General features: G+C 37.2%; 1 long non-coding RNA gene across 1 annotated transcript in view; it reads right to left on the bottom strand.

The window, feature by feature from the left end:
* The window catches only part of LOC128314871 (uncharacterized), a 241,188-nt gene that overhangs the window by 183,646 nt on the left and 42,667 nt on the right, over window positions 1-14,875 (bottom strand). The window contains exon 2 of the long non-coding RNA XR_008297028.1: window positions 3,186-3,277. This is a non-coding gene — a long non-coding RNA (uncharacterized LOC128314871). The remainder of the gene's footprint in view (window positions 1-3,185; window positions 3,278-14,875) is intronic.

Raw genomic sequence — 14,875 nt, 5'->3', positions numbered from 1 at the left:
GGAGCATGGCACAGGTGTCGAAATGTTAAATAAGGCTGCATCTCCAGAACATCATAGTAATTGGTGGATTCAGTCAATTTTGTAAAATCCTCTGCTTTCCTTATCATTAGGGGAAAACATGGGCAGTCAATTTCATCCCCTGAGGAATAACTGCTATTTCCATTGAACCAGCTGACCAATCCAGTCAAATAAGTGGTTTACTGTTTATTTCTCTGGTGAAATAATTAGTTGTTTAATTGAACTGAACAGATTTATAGGTTTCTTGGGTATGCATGCACAAAGCCACAATGAAAATCAATGGCTCAGTGTGACCATATAGATGAAACAATTTGAATGAAAAATTTTTTCCCACTTGCAATTAAGTTTTGGCTAAGTTTCTTATCCTTGTGGGGCTTTGCTCCACTCAAAATGTGCTGGATATTTTGGAGGAATGATCAGGAGTATTATTATAAGGTAGTGGGAGTGGAGTAATGAGTGAGTTTGTCATAGGCTTGGTGGAAGACATAAATTTATGCGTATAGAAATTAATGCACCTGCATCAAGATTTATAGATATTTTATATGCAAATTCTTTTTAATGTAAAACACAGCTCTAAGTACTACAAGTGCACCCAAGATGAAAATGACACTCTCTACCTTTAGTGAGAATACCAGTTAAGAAACTTCTATCTGCTAGAAAGAGAATATACTGTTTGGGCTTAAACAGTTATAAAAGACAAAGAATATATCATTTCACATGACTAGAATTTTTGAGAGAGGGTAGTTTTTTTGTGTGTGATTTAATAAATGACTTAATTATGACACAAAAGACAACATCCTAGAGTAGGTTTAGTTAGGTTCTAACAAAATACCTGATAGCCAGAAAAGAGGAAGTCATGGCCAGCTACTGGTTAAGTCAGAGACCTATCTTGTCAGCAAGTCACAAGAAGCCAGATCAAACCAGACAGGCCCAAGATGGTGGGTGCCATGACTGGAAACCCCTGACCAAATAAGGAAGGACAGAAATTCTTCTTCCAAGAAATTCCTGCCCCAAGTAATGAATTTTCCACCCCTAGTTCATAGCTGTCAAAAAAAGATAGAAACTCAAACCCTAGGGGACATAGCTCACTGGCCTGTGCATGCTGCCTGCTGCTAGTGTGCTCTCTCTCGCTCATTCTCTCTCTCACCTGCACTCACACCTTGAGAGTGCACTCTCACTTTAATCCGCTTTCCTATTGGCCCCACTCAACTACTGTGTCTGGTAAATCCTTGAACTCTTCCCTCTTGCCAGGAGACCAAGACCCTTCAACAACATCTTTGGGATGGGCTGGATCAAGGCCCCAGAGCCCAGGTTCTCCCTAGTACATCCAGCAACAACAGCTTCTGGTATTATTCATTCTGATATCCCCAACATGAGATCCACCCTAAGTTAAGTTCCTCTTTTGGTTACAAGGTGACTGTTAGGACAACTATAATTATATACTGTTTTGCTGATATCTAGTATTTGAGTGAATATGAGTCAGTGAATATGTGAATGAGGAGGGAGAGATCAGGGGAGCTAGTGAGAGAAAGAAACTGTGGGGAAAGAAGGCAAGAGCACAGAAACATTTCAGTAAAACTCTCCCCTAATTTTAGAAGGTAAGCCTTTCTTTTTTCTTCGGTGGGGCCAACTTAATACAGCTGTCCTAGACTAAGAATCTATAGCAACAGCAATGCCAGGTATTGTCTTAGAAGATTCAGTGATTCATTGGCCCCCACCTCCATATCAAAGAATATGCATCTTTAGTGGAGGACAGGACACAGAAATAAAATTGTGACTTCTCTTAGAAAGTAAGAAGAAAAGAGATAGATGTTGGGTAATGAAATAATAATGTCTTCTATGACTTTGCAATTTACTTATTTTTGCACGGTAGCAGGGAAGAAGGTAAGAAAGACCTACAAACAATTATAACACAAGACATAATATAATAAGTAAACATCTTCATCAGTCACTTGGTGTTAAAAGTGAATCATGCCTTCCATTCCTGAAATAAATCCTTGTAATTCTGAGTGGATATGTTACCGCCAGAAATACTCACTTTGTGAATGCTAGTTTGAACAGATCTCTGTATTCCTCTGGAATTATGTTTTATTTTGGTTTTCTTTTTATAAGTACTCAGAATGCATATTGACCTTTTAAAATTTATTGAAGATTTTTCTCTGATTTATGGCCACTTTCCACAAAGTACTAAAGGTTTCAATTACTGCAGAGGAATTACTATATATCCAGTGAGCTAGAATTACCCATTAGTTACATGACTTGTTCTCACACATCAGCTTGTCTATGTGTTCAATTTGAATATATGCCTCAGCAAAATTTCAAATCAAAGCATGTCATGGACTATCTGGGTCATCTGCAAACAGTCAAAACCACTTACATCAAATCCATAAATGCAAAGGGTCCTCAATACAAACGTAAGCTATTAATAAATTTCATGAAAGAAGTTTGAACCAAGTATTATGGAAACTTGAAAAAGAAAAATCGTTTCCCAGCAGAGTAACTAGAAATATTAAAGCAAATTGTCATTTGCTCATGGCAGATTTAGAAGCTTCTTTTGCATCTTCTAGGATGATGATTTGATGCGGACAACCAAACAGTTCACAGATATGTACTATCCACATTAGCTTAAAAAGGGAAAACAATTCTTCATTTAAACAATAGCTTTTTGAAAAGGAAATGGAAACACATTAGACTACCTTTGTCTCGAAGACATATTTAACTATGCTTCTAAAGCATTCTTAGGAAGTACAGGGAACAAATGTGCTATCAATAGGGAAACTATTTTCAACACACAATAAGCAGATGAAGTAGGTCAGTTTTCACAACAATCAAATTGCTTGCAAGATACAGGGCATTTGCTTAAATCACACGTAGAGCAACAATTCCAGAGCGACAATTCATAAAAGATGGAGAAGAAAAAGAATTACCTAGAAAAGGTCTCTTGCCTCTCTCCATGGTATTGCAGGCAAGTGGCTGAACCCTAACCCAGTCTTGAAGACTCACAGCTTAAACCTACAATTCTTTTCTTGGACCATACAGCCAACTTCATACAGTGATCAAAATGGATAGTTAGCATGTCTAATTAAGCAGTTATACTGTTAGTTAGTTCTAGAGGAGTATCAGGTTAAGTTAGATTGTAAACTCGTCACCAAAGGAGAATTACTTACTCTTTAAAGTCTCCTTCAGCCTTGACTTACATAGACAGGATAACTTTGCAGTAAGAAATTAACTTCTAATTAACCAGGAGATTTGGCTGTCTCTGTATAAGAAAAAAAACACAAATATTTCAGACTTCATAATAATTTGGAAAGGAGATAGTAATAAAAATATGTGCAGCTGTTTTCTCAGAACACCTGGAAATAAAAGTTACTAATGCTTAATTAGCTGTAAATATAAGAGATAGGACTTCAGCTTTCCTTATGAAAATCTTTCCATATGCTATCTGGAAACCACTACTTTGTTTCACTAAAGCACACTTGAAATATATGAGGTCATTTAAATAAATTCACTTCCTCTAAAATAAAAAAAAAAACAAAGCTAGAAGGAATGATTATTATTAAACACTCCTATCTTTGAGTTTACTTTAATGAGAACTTTACACCTAACACCTAGCTGAGAACCTACCTGCAATGAGGGAATGACTTCTTTAACAGGGCTAAAAAAGAGCATGGAGGCACTCTGGGGTAGCAAGACTGAGTGGGTCAGTAGAGTAGGGGGTACTTTGGGAACTCTGAAAGTTCTTAGGATCTACAGACCAGTGAGGAATATATCAGATGAATTTCCTAAGGTGAGGTATGCACACCTACCACCTAAGAAGCTAAGAGATACAAAATGGGGACTCTCAAAACTAACCTATCTCTTTAAAAATCATTGCTTCCTCCCGTGTTGTTAGTTGCCTACGGCTTTATGGATCCAAGCATCATTAGAAATTTATTGAGCACCTACTATATGCCAGGCACTCTACAATTACCTTACACAGATTATATTACTTAATCTTTAAAACAGTGGTAGGTATATACTCCATGCTTTACAGACAAGACAACTGAGTAATCTTATATACCACTTAACTTGAAATGACAGCATTATAATGTGAACCCATTATAATGTGTTCTGACTTCAAAGACAATGTCCTTAAAATATGTAATATTTTCTCTGGGTTCCTATTCACATTCAATCTGACCTTCTTCCTATGTGGCTATAATTGTGGCTCATCTTAATTATTTTCTGTCCTCATGGATCCTTTATTCTAGAAATTCTTTATTATTTTCTGATCACAACTTTTTCCTCTGTGACCAATCGCTTTTGGCTAAGAACTAAAAGTCTGCTGCATTAGCCGGTTTTCAGTAACCTTGGCTAATTTGCCCCATACCAACAACTAATTTCCCAAATCCTTGATCTGAAAGAGAAAGCATGTAAACATGGAAGAAGGGAAAGAAAAGGAAAGTTGATGGGGCCAAAGTCAACATTTTACTTTTAAAATTAAACCTAAGGTTAATAGGTACTAATATGGTAGCATGTTTGGAAGTCAGTGTGATGCCATGACCTTCAGGTAAGTTACTTAACTTCTCGGACACACTCAGTTAACAAATTATATTTGAGACCTACTTGGAAAAATTGACATATACCCTGCTCTCATGGGAACTACAATCTACAAAACAGTGAATAATAATCAAACTCTTGAAGAATAACTGAAAATTAATAGCTCATAATAAGTAGCCATTTGTTTAAATTCCATTTACTACTTCTGGGTAGATATCAAATACTATTGATTCCAGTTTAGTTTAATCTAAATCATGCCTCTAAATTGTTATTACCAGTATTTGAGTTATGAAACCAAGGCAACTATTGATGTCTTCCTTCATCCTTACAAGTCCAAGCCTAAGTACAGAAGAAGCAGAAGAAAGGTAAATTGACAGAAGTACCAGACTGAATTGCTAGCGAGTGCTTTTCCTGTACAGAAATTGTAGGACTTTGTTGGCCTTATTGCACCTAGAGTAAAAGCAAGGCTTTTGAAAAAAAATGCAAAGTGCTAACACTTTAACAAGCTTTATTCTACTTGGAAAAATACCTACAGCTATGGCATCATAGTATGTTCCCAATGACATGCAGAAAGACACCTCTGTAAGTAGCCTTAAGGTCTATCTCTAGATGGAATGGCCCAAGTAAAAGACACTGTTCTAAAACTTAGAATTTTATGAGATTCCACCTAACCACGGGTGCATAAAATACCCTCTGAGTGTGAAGTATTTATTGGTGTAAAGGGTATAACCTCAATTCTCAGACAGACAGGATTTATCCAATATAAAGTTAATGCTAACATTGCTGGTCAGCACAACTCCGTCTCAAAATATCAGGCTCCTGCCCCATTCTCACGGACTCATTTATGTCTTTCCCATACAATTAAGTGAGTTTTAATAAATATATATAACTTAGTACTCAACATATTAACCAAGATAAGTGAAATTCCTATTACCCCCCCAAATTCTCATTCCTCATTCATGTGGACAAAATCTTCCTAAGTTTTATTGACCTAACAGCACAAATTTCAAGAAAAGTTCAAGTTAGTTTATAAAACTGTATAGAACATCGTTTATGGTCCAAATATTTAAATGCCCTCTCCAGTGTTGAATTAATCAACATCAATTCATTTATTATTTAACCCAACTGCACATATGCCTTATAATCTCATTCAACTGTTACCAGTTTTGAGTGTTTACTAGTGAGTTAATAAAGGCTAGTAAAAGTGGAATTTTTTTGTTTAAATCATTTGCTATTTGGGGAATGTTTTTTACTTTAGCTGTGATTTGCATTTTCTAAACCTTCTCTAGGTACTTTGCTGAAGATTAATTGTCTATCAGGTTTATGTAAATAGGAGAACTAAGATTCCTGTGCATATTCATTCATAAATTTAAAACAATGTTTTCCACCAGTTAGCTCTATAAAAGGGAAATAGACCTTGACTAGACGTAATTAGGCATTTGTGTTCTCCATAACTATAATTTACTATTAGTGTTTGAAGAACCATCAGTTCTCGTTTACTCTGGTAAGTGACAATAAGTGAGGCTAAAGTAAATTCAAATCAACACTCCTGGGTCACCTTAGTGAATTTATGGAGCGTACCGTAACATTATTTCAAACAACTGTAATTTTGGTCCTGTTGTGCAATGACTGAACCACAGTCTGATTTGTCATTTTGTATATCCAGTAATACTTAAAGTGCATGTCCTCAGGAAAGATGAATTTGAGTGCATCCATGGTTACATGGTAGGTGGTTTGTACTCTGATTTAACATATGATGCTCAAGGTGATCCATGTGGTGCAACTGTCTGCAGAGTCAAACACGAATTGTTCACTCTTTTGAGATGCTTCAGTAAAAGACTGAAAATATTGTGTGGCATATATACCATTAGATTATAACTATGTGTAAACACATAGACAAACATGGTTTTCTAAAGCTAGGAATAAAGGGGGAAATCAACAATAATGTAGGTTTTAAGTTAGCACAATTCTTACGTTATATGGAGTGTCATTTTTAGAAAATTACAATCATACAAAACATAATGGGAAAATTAAATAAAAATACCTTGATGCTTAAGGTTTTTAAATGGTGTCACCTCTGCCTGAATAGCTTTTAGAACATGTAGATTCAGGAGAGACTGGACCCATGGGACTTTACTTCCGTGCCCTTCAACCTGAACACCTCTGTTTTACCTAATGAATTATCTAAAGTTCTGTTGAGAGAATGAATAAGAGAGTAGATCACTGACCTAGGTCGTATGTTAGAAAGCAGGTGGACCATGGGGCATCTGGGTGGCTCAGCTGGTTAAGTATTCAACTCTTGGTTTGGCTCAGGTCATGATCTCATGGTGAGTGAGTTCGAGCCCCACATTGGGCTCAGCAATGACAGTGCAGAGCCTGCTTGGTTCTCTTTCTCTGCCCTCCCCCACTCTCCCTCAAAAATAAATAAACTTCAAAAAATACCATTAGAAAAAAAGAGAAAAACAGGTGCACCAAATCCAAAGTGTTCCTTAAAGGAGGTTCCAGAACTCTAGTAATCTGCAGATATTATAAACTTGGTTGACTAACGTTTTTAATTTACATAGATCCAAAGAAGCAAATCTGAGATGGGATAGCAAAATACAGACAGTAGGCACATTTATTATCTCTAAAAGCAATCACTGATACAAAGCTATAATAATCAAAACACTTCTCGTGCTAGCACGGGGATTAGGCCAATGGAATAAAATTGAGAGTCCAGAAATAAACCCCTATGTCTTTGCTCAGGTAATTTTTGACAATAGTGCCTAGTCTATTTAATAAGTAGAGCTGTATCTTCAATAGATGGTGCTGAGACAAATGGATTTCAACATGCATGATGATAAAGTTGGACTCTTATCCCATATCATATACAAAGATTACCTCAAAATATATCAATAACCTAAAGAGAAGAGCTAAAACCATAAAACTTTTAGAAAAAAAATGTTAAATCTTTACAAACTTAGATTTGGCAGTATATTCTTAGACATGTCACCAAAGCATAAGTAGCAAGAGAAAAAAAAAGATAAACTTGTCCCCATCAAAATTAAAAAAAAAATTGTGCATCAAAGGGCATTACCAGCAAAATAAAAAGATAACCTACAGTCTGGGAGAAAATATTTGCAAATCACATATCTGATAAGGATTTGATATCTAGGGTATATAAAGAACTCCTACAACTCAACAATAAAAACAAACAACCCAATTCAAAAATGGGCAAAGGCTGTGAATATAAATTTCTCCAAAAACATATACCTATCACCAATAATCACCTGAAAAGATGCTGAACATAATTAGTCATGAGGGAAATGCAAATCAAAACCACAGCGAGACTCCACTTTCTATTTACTATGATGTCTATAATAAAAGAAACTAAGAAGCATTGGCAAGGATGTGGACAAAATGAAACCCTTGTGCACTGCCAATGTGAATGCAAAATGGTACAGCTGCTGTGAAAAATAGTTAAAAAGTTCCTTAAAAAGTTAAAAATAGTCACCGTAGGACACATCAATTCTACTCTTAGTCATGTACTCTGAAGAATTGAAAACAGAGACTCAAATACATATACAGACATCTTCACATAAGCCCTATTCCTAATAGCCAAAAGATGGAAACAGCCCACGTGCTCATCAACAGATGAATGGATAAATAAAATATGATATTATACGTGTAATGGGATATTATCCAGCCTTAAAGAGAAAAGAAGTTCCGGGGCGCCTGGGTGGCTCAGTGGGTTGAGAGTCCAACTTCAGCTCAGGTCATGATCTCACGGTTTGTGGGTTCGAGCCCCGCGTCAGGCTCTGTGCTGACGGCTTGGAGCCTGCTTTGGATTTTGTGTCTCCTTCTCTCTGCCCCTCCCCCGCTCTTGCTCTGTCTCTCTCTCTCTCCTTCAAAAGTAAATAAACATTTAAAAAAATTTTTTTAAGAAAAGAAATTCTGATTTTTAAACTCATTTTACAGACAGAAAGAAAAATAGGTTTAGCAAGGTTTTAATTCGTGACTTCTAGTTCATAATCACAATCCATACTCTATAGTTCATACAAGAGGTACATAGCTGAGCTGGCAACAAACATGGGTCTGTCTGCCTGTATTCTTAACCATTCTACAGCCTCATTCCATTTCAGGAAGTATAAGAGCACTGTCACCACCAAAAGAATGGGAGCCAGTGGCATTGTCAACTGAGCTGGTCACTGAACACCCTGGATGAGAAAGAAGGAAGAAAATCGGAAATGTTCCATGTATTCTCATTGCAATCACAGTAACTGAGGTTTCCTTTTTACAGTTGTTTCATTGGCATACAAGTGGGATTTCTTGCTTTCCCTCTGACGACAGGCACTGTGGAAGGATCAAGGGAGACAGATGTCATGTGAGCAGGACTGCAGTGCAGCAAGTATGCGTGGTGTACAGGAACTCTGGCCAGTCTTCAGCACTGCAGGCCTCCTTTCTGTCATCAGTGAAGCAAGGGCCTTGAGGACATAGGGCTCTTGTTCAAACAATCTGTGCTTTGATACTATGACACTATAATGAGCTGAGTCTTCCTTCCCTGCTTCTTCGGAGATGAGCTTTACTAATTTTGTGCCAGATTCAAGGTAGTAATTAAACTGAATTCACCAGTAGCTCTGAGTGCATGTTTGCAGCTGGCATCCATGCTGCCTAGTTACTGCTCAGTTGTGCCAGTTATAAATATTTACTGTGTCATATATAAATATCACTCATCTTTTTTAAAAAAAGTTTATCCCTTGCATCTAGTCTTTCAGTGATTGCTTTTTTTAATTGTAGTAAAATATAAAATTTGTCATTTTCATCATTTTTAAATGTACAATACAGCAGCATTACTTACATTCACATTGTTGTACAAACATCATCACTATTTCCAAATCTTTTTCATCACTCCAAACAGAAACTTTGTACTCACTGAGCAATAATTCCCCATTACCCCAACTCCCAACCCCTGATAATCTCTACATTCTGTCTCTTGGAATTTGTCTATTCTGGGTATTTCCTGTAAGTGGATTCATGCAATATTTGTCTTTTTGAATCTGGGTGGCTTCACCTAGCATAATGTTTACTACATTATGTAGCATAATGTCACCCATTCTCTTAGTGGTGACAGTGCTCTTACACTTCCTTAAATGGAATGAGGCTATAGAATGGTTAAGAACACAGGTAGGGGTGGGGGCACGCCTGGGTGGCTCAGTTGGCTAAGCATCTGACTTTGGATCAGGTCATGATCTAGCAGTTCCTGAGTTCCTGAGTTCAAGCCCGTGTCAGGCTCTGGGCTGACATCTCAGAGCCTGGAGCCAGCCTCGGACTCCGTGTCTCCCTCTCTCTCTCTGACCCTCCTCCACTTGGGCTCTGTCTCTGTGTCTCTCAAATATGAATAAATGTAAAAACAAAATTTAAAAAAAAGAGAGAAGGGTAGTGATTTATCCTTCTGAGAACACTTTGTCTCTCCCTCTCTCTCTCTCAAATATAAGTAAACAAAAAAAATAAATAAAATGTCAATGTCTTACATGTCATCAGCATCCAATTAGTGGTAGCTACATTAATTACACCTCCCCCACTTTCCAAACGCTGCCATCACCACATCCTCAGACTGGCTATACCTGCATCCACAGGGGAGTCTCCGTGTAACTCCATTCTACTGCACTTCAAGTCACCTCAACGCCCTACTCTGAAAGTTAGGATCTTTCCTCTCACTTTGCCTTCCTTCACAATTAAAAATCTTGTTTGCCATCTGACTGTTCACGTACTGGTTCTGGCATTGCAAGAACATACCAGTTCTCTACTAACTGCTGCCCCTTTCAAGACCTTTTCCCCAACTTTCAGGGGAGAGTAGCATCAGCACAAAGATCTGACTGGGAGATGCTGAGCGAACTTCATGTAGCTAATACGACACCTTTTTATAATTTTCACACAGAAGAGATGAGAAAGAGGCTATCCGAGACTGACGTCCATTCAATGACTGACATGGAAAACTCAGTTCTCATACTTTTGAGGCTATTCAAGCCCAATCATTAGCCTAATAAGTCTTACACTTGATTAGGATTAATGAGGAACATGAACTCTCTATCACTCCTAGGTTTCTTGGGGAGACACTGATGTATGGCCCAGAAACCACAGAGGGAGGAAGTTACCTCAGGAAAGCAATCAGACTACATTTCTTACCCCTGTCCAGCCTTGACCTTTAAAACACAAACATTTGAATTCTTCTGCCAAATACCTGCATGTGACTAAGCGGTACACGAACTTACATCATGACTTTATAAAATAACAGGTCGTCTGAGGAACACGTGTAGGAAAACAAGGCCTAGGATCAAACACAAACAATGGAAGCTCCAGTTCTAACATCAGAGCAATCGACGGCTGTATCACTGGGGACAACATGATTAAAATCAATATGAATGTCTCAAAATGAATCCACAAAAAGAGTCTAACAAAACACTGACAAAAATATACTTCAGGTTTTTTCTGTATCTTTCAGAAATTAACGAAAAAAACCCAATGTTAGTATTTCCAAACTCGTCTTCTGTATGTATTCAACAGAGTTTCATCTTAGGCATAACTTGTGATACTTTGTTGAAATGCACATTAGAGTACAAAAGCTTTAAGGATTATTTTACCATCTAACTTAAAAGATCAATTTTTAAGGACTCCAAGAACCTTAGGTAGTGACTATTTTAGTTCACTGATTTAAAAAAATTCACTTTTATGAGGTGAAATACAGATAATTCAGTGACTAATACAACTACTTCCAGGGTTCTAGCTTCAGATACCCTTTAATACAGGAAACAACAGATAACCTCAAGACTTACCATTTTTGACTCTTCTTACCTCTGTTGGTTTTGTTGAGAATATTTTTCACTGCTTGACTCCTGTATCACCAGGTCTATGGCACACTCTTTCAGCAACCTCAGTGGCAAAACAAGGTCTAACTAACAGTTTTAACTGTGGTTACACTGTTATTCTGGGATTGCTCTGTTTAGAGTAGTCAGAAAAATAGACTATACCAAGAGGCCACATTTGGGTCATATTCTCACCCTTAGAGCCAGGGATTCAACCTCATCTAAAACATGAAGACAGAAAACAAGAATCCAAATATTTCAGGCTGTTGTTTCCTAAAGACCAAATTCTGAGCAGCCAGAAATACAACTTGACCTTTGGCCCAGGTCAACTATTTTTCAACATGGAAAAATATTCAGAGTTGCCATTTCAGTTTTTCACAGTGACTAGGAGCCCCAGAGTAATAACATCTCTCTGTGCTGGTGCTTCTCCATCTGTGACATCAGAATATTCAGTTACCTGGCTTGTAGGCACACTATTTACACTTAATGCTAGTAAAATGCTCAGGGCCCAAAACACACTATATAAATGCAAAGTATCAATATAAATTGTGCTAAAAGAGGTATTCCCCCGTTAACAGAAGGAACAGCATGCCTGCAAAGATACATCAAATGCTATAAAAGAAATGCTAATTTCTTTTGCCTTCTCACCACATAATTTAAAAATTGCTTTACCCACATCCTATATTTTAGAGGTTATATTTTTTCTCAGACGTCTGCACTTCAATCACTTGACTTTCTAAAGGTTATCAAAACACAACTTTTTTTTTTTTAACTGAGCCACTTCTAGAGGATGACAGAAGAGTTTGTTAGAATTCCAATACAGTGACAAAATTCTCTGTGCCCTCACTCACAGCCCTGAGAAAAATTGATTTTTCAAGTGCCTCTGGTAAAAGATTACAGTCATTTGGGTTTTAGTTGTTTTTTTTATTGTTGTTGTTGTCGTTTGTCTTTTAGAGAAATAAAAAGAAGTGGTTTGGGCTAAAGGTATAAATTCACCTTTTTAGTTACAGAACTGAATTTAGATCTTTATAGCACATAGAGAAGATGAATGAAAATCCAGCACCACACCCAAGTGCCAGGATGAAAGGTAGAAATCTCACGTGATGGGTGATCAATGAGACAGTAAAGGTTAGAAGAAGTACGAATGTGAATGCAAAAGAGCAAAGGACAATAGAAAAGACTGTAAAACAAAAAAAAATGTTTTTTGGTCATTTCTTTTATAAATCACAATGTAAAATGATCCATGTGTAATGAATTATCTGTTGCAACTGTCAGTGTTTCTTCAAGGCCAAGTCTAAACATTTTCAATTCATGACCTGTTTAAATGTTTTTTCGTGGTGGTGGTTTTCCTTTTTGTTTTGTTTTCATTTTTGTTGTGTTGTGGCTTTAGTAATAAAAACCAATTGTGGACTAAAGTGTTAAGGAACGGGGTAGAAAGATAATTTCATTAACTAAGAGTCATGACCATTAAATAATAGTATACCAAGGCACATGGGTGGCTCAGCCAGTTAAGCATCGGACTCTTGATTTCGACTCAAGTCACATTCTCACTGTTTGTGAATTCAAGCCCTGCGTGAGACTCTGTGCTGATGGTGTGGAAGCTGCTTGGGATTCTCTCTCGCCCTCTCAAAAATAAATAACTAAGCTTTAAAAATGGTGTACAATAAAGCAGGTTACAAAGCAGCATGTGATATAATCCATTCATTTTAAAAAGATGGTATTTTATAGTAGCTAGGACTTAGATGGCACTTCCCCTGGGCCAGGAACTGTTCTGAATGATTTACATTCATTAACTCATGTAATCCTCACTCTACAGATGATACCAATTACCATGTGATAAATGAGGAAACTGAGGACAGAGACAATCAAGTGATGAATGAGTGGATTCGTCAATGGATAGATTTTTTTCCATTTTGGCATTTAAAAATGATAAATATTTCTCCGTGAAAACACATATCTTTATAATCAGGAAATAAATATCAATAGCTATTGTCATTCTGGGGAAAATGTTTTATATTCTGAACACATTCCTTTCTGGTGATTCATTTATCCTGTTGAACATCTTACAGAGTCAAATCAAAGTTAACCAGCTCCAGTGGATGGAAATGCATCTTCTCACCAGCCTTTCTTCTCGTCCTCATTCCCTTTCTTGATAAGTGGTGCCATCCAAAAGGGAATACAGGGAGTAACCTCAGATGAGGTTCAACAAACTCCATTTTACCACCTACCTGGTTCTCAAACTCAAGGTTTCCTCCTGTTTGCCTTTTCTCTCTCCCCCATCATCTACACCAACCAAGTGAAAGCTTTCAGCATTTCCTGCCAGGATTATTGCATTTGACTGATCCTATTCCCTCTATACATGACACTCCTATCTTCCCTCCATCCTTCTAATTTACCCTCCTTCTTGCCAACAAAGCTACCTTTGTGGAAATATGATCATATAGTGCCCCAGCTTAAAATAACTGAGTTTCTCACCCTTATGAAAAAGAGATTTCTTAGTATTAAATAAAAGGCCCTCCATGATCTGGATCACACTTACCTTTCTTGTTTATAGCACAAGCTTTCCATTTACTCGGTTTACTCATGAACTGCATGGGTTTTTCTGTGCTTATACAACTATATACAAAGGGCGCCCATCTCCAGAACTTCACATGTGCTATTCCTTCTGCCTGAAATGTCTTCCGTTGGATTTAAATCTTTCTGGCCTTAATCCCTAAAACAGAGACTAGTATATGTTCATTATTCAGTTAATATTTATGAAGCACTTACTATGCATCAAGCAATTTGCCAGTGCTGGTGCTATTAGAGCAAACCTAAAAAGACCTGGTCCCTGCAAAGAGAAACCAACTCACCTCAGTTTGCCTAGTACTTTCCTGACTTAAGCAGTAAAAGACTCAAGTTCCAGGAAACCCCTTAGTCCTGGACAAGCCAGTGCAGTTGGTCATATCATTCCTATACCCAGTGAATTTAACATTCAACCAAGAGAAATGGCTTACTAATGGAAAATGAATCAAATAAGAAAATGAGCAAATGAATAATTTCCTTTTATACTATTTAAGGATGGTCATTATAAACATCTTTTATCTTCATACAATTTTGCAATAAACCTGAAGTCAACTTTATGATAGAGAGAAAAACATGTAAGTAACCTAACATACTCAATGCTAACATGGAGTAAACCAGATTATCTGATGCAGGGGGTAGAGAGGCAGTCAAGGCATCTTGTGAAAGGCTCCCTGGAGAGAGGCAGGTAAGAAGGAAAAGAATCTTTGATTTCCTCTGAGCCAAGTGGAAACTGAGCTTGTGTCTATTTTCAGGACGCATTGTCAGCAGGATGAAACACTCCTGCAACAGCTTCAAGAAATGATGGGTATGAAATACAGGAAATAAAGGAGATGTTCTCAATCTCTCCCACTCAAACCGTGCATTATCTTTATCTGTAAAATGGGGGTAATAAAAATAACTAACTCATATAT

Source organism: Acinonyx jubatus, chromosome A2, assembly GCF_027475565.1.
Source record: "Acinonyx jubatus isolate Ajub_Pintada_27869175 chromosome A2, VMU_Ajub_asm_v1.0, whole genome shotgun sequence".
Taxonomy (NCBI): domain Eukaryota; kingdom Metazoa; phylum Chordata; class Mammalia; order Carnivora; family Felidae; genus Acinonyx; species Acinonyx jubatus.
Note: the sequence above shows the minus strand (reverse complement) of the source record. Positions and strands in the feature narration are given on the sequence as shown.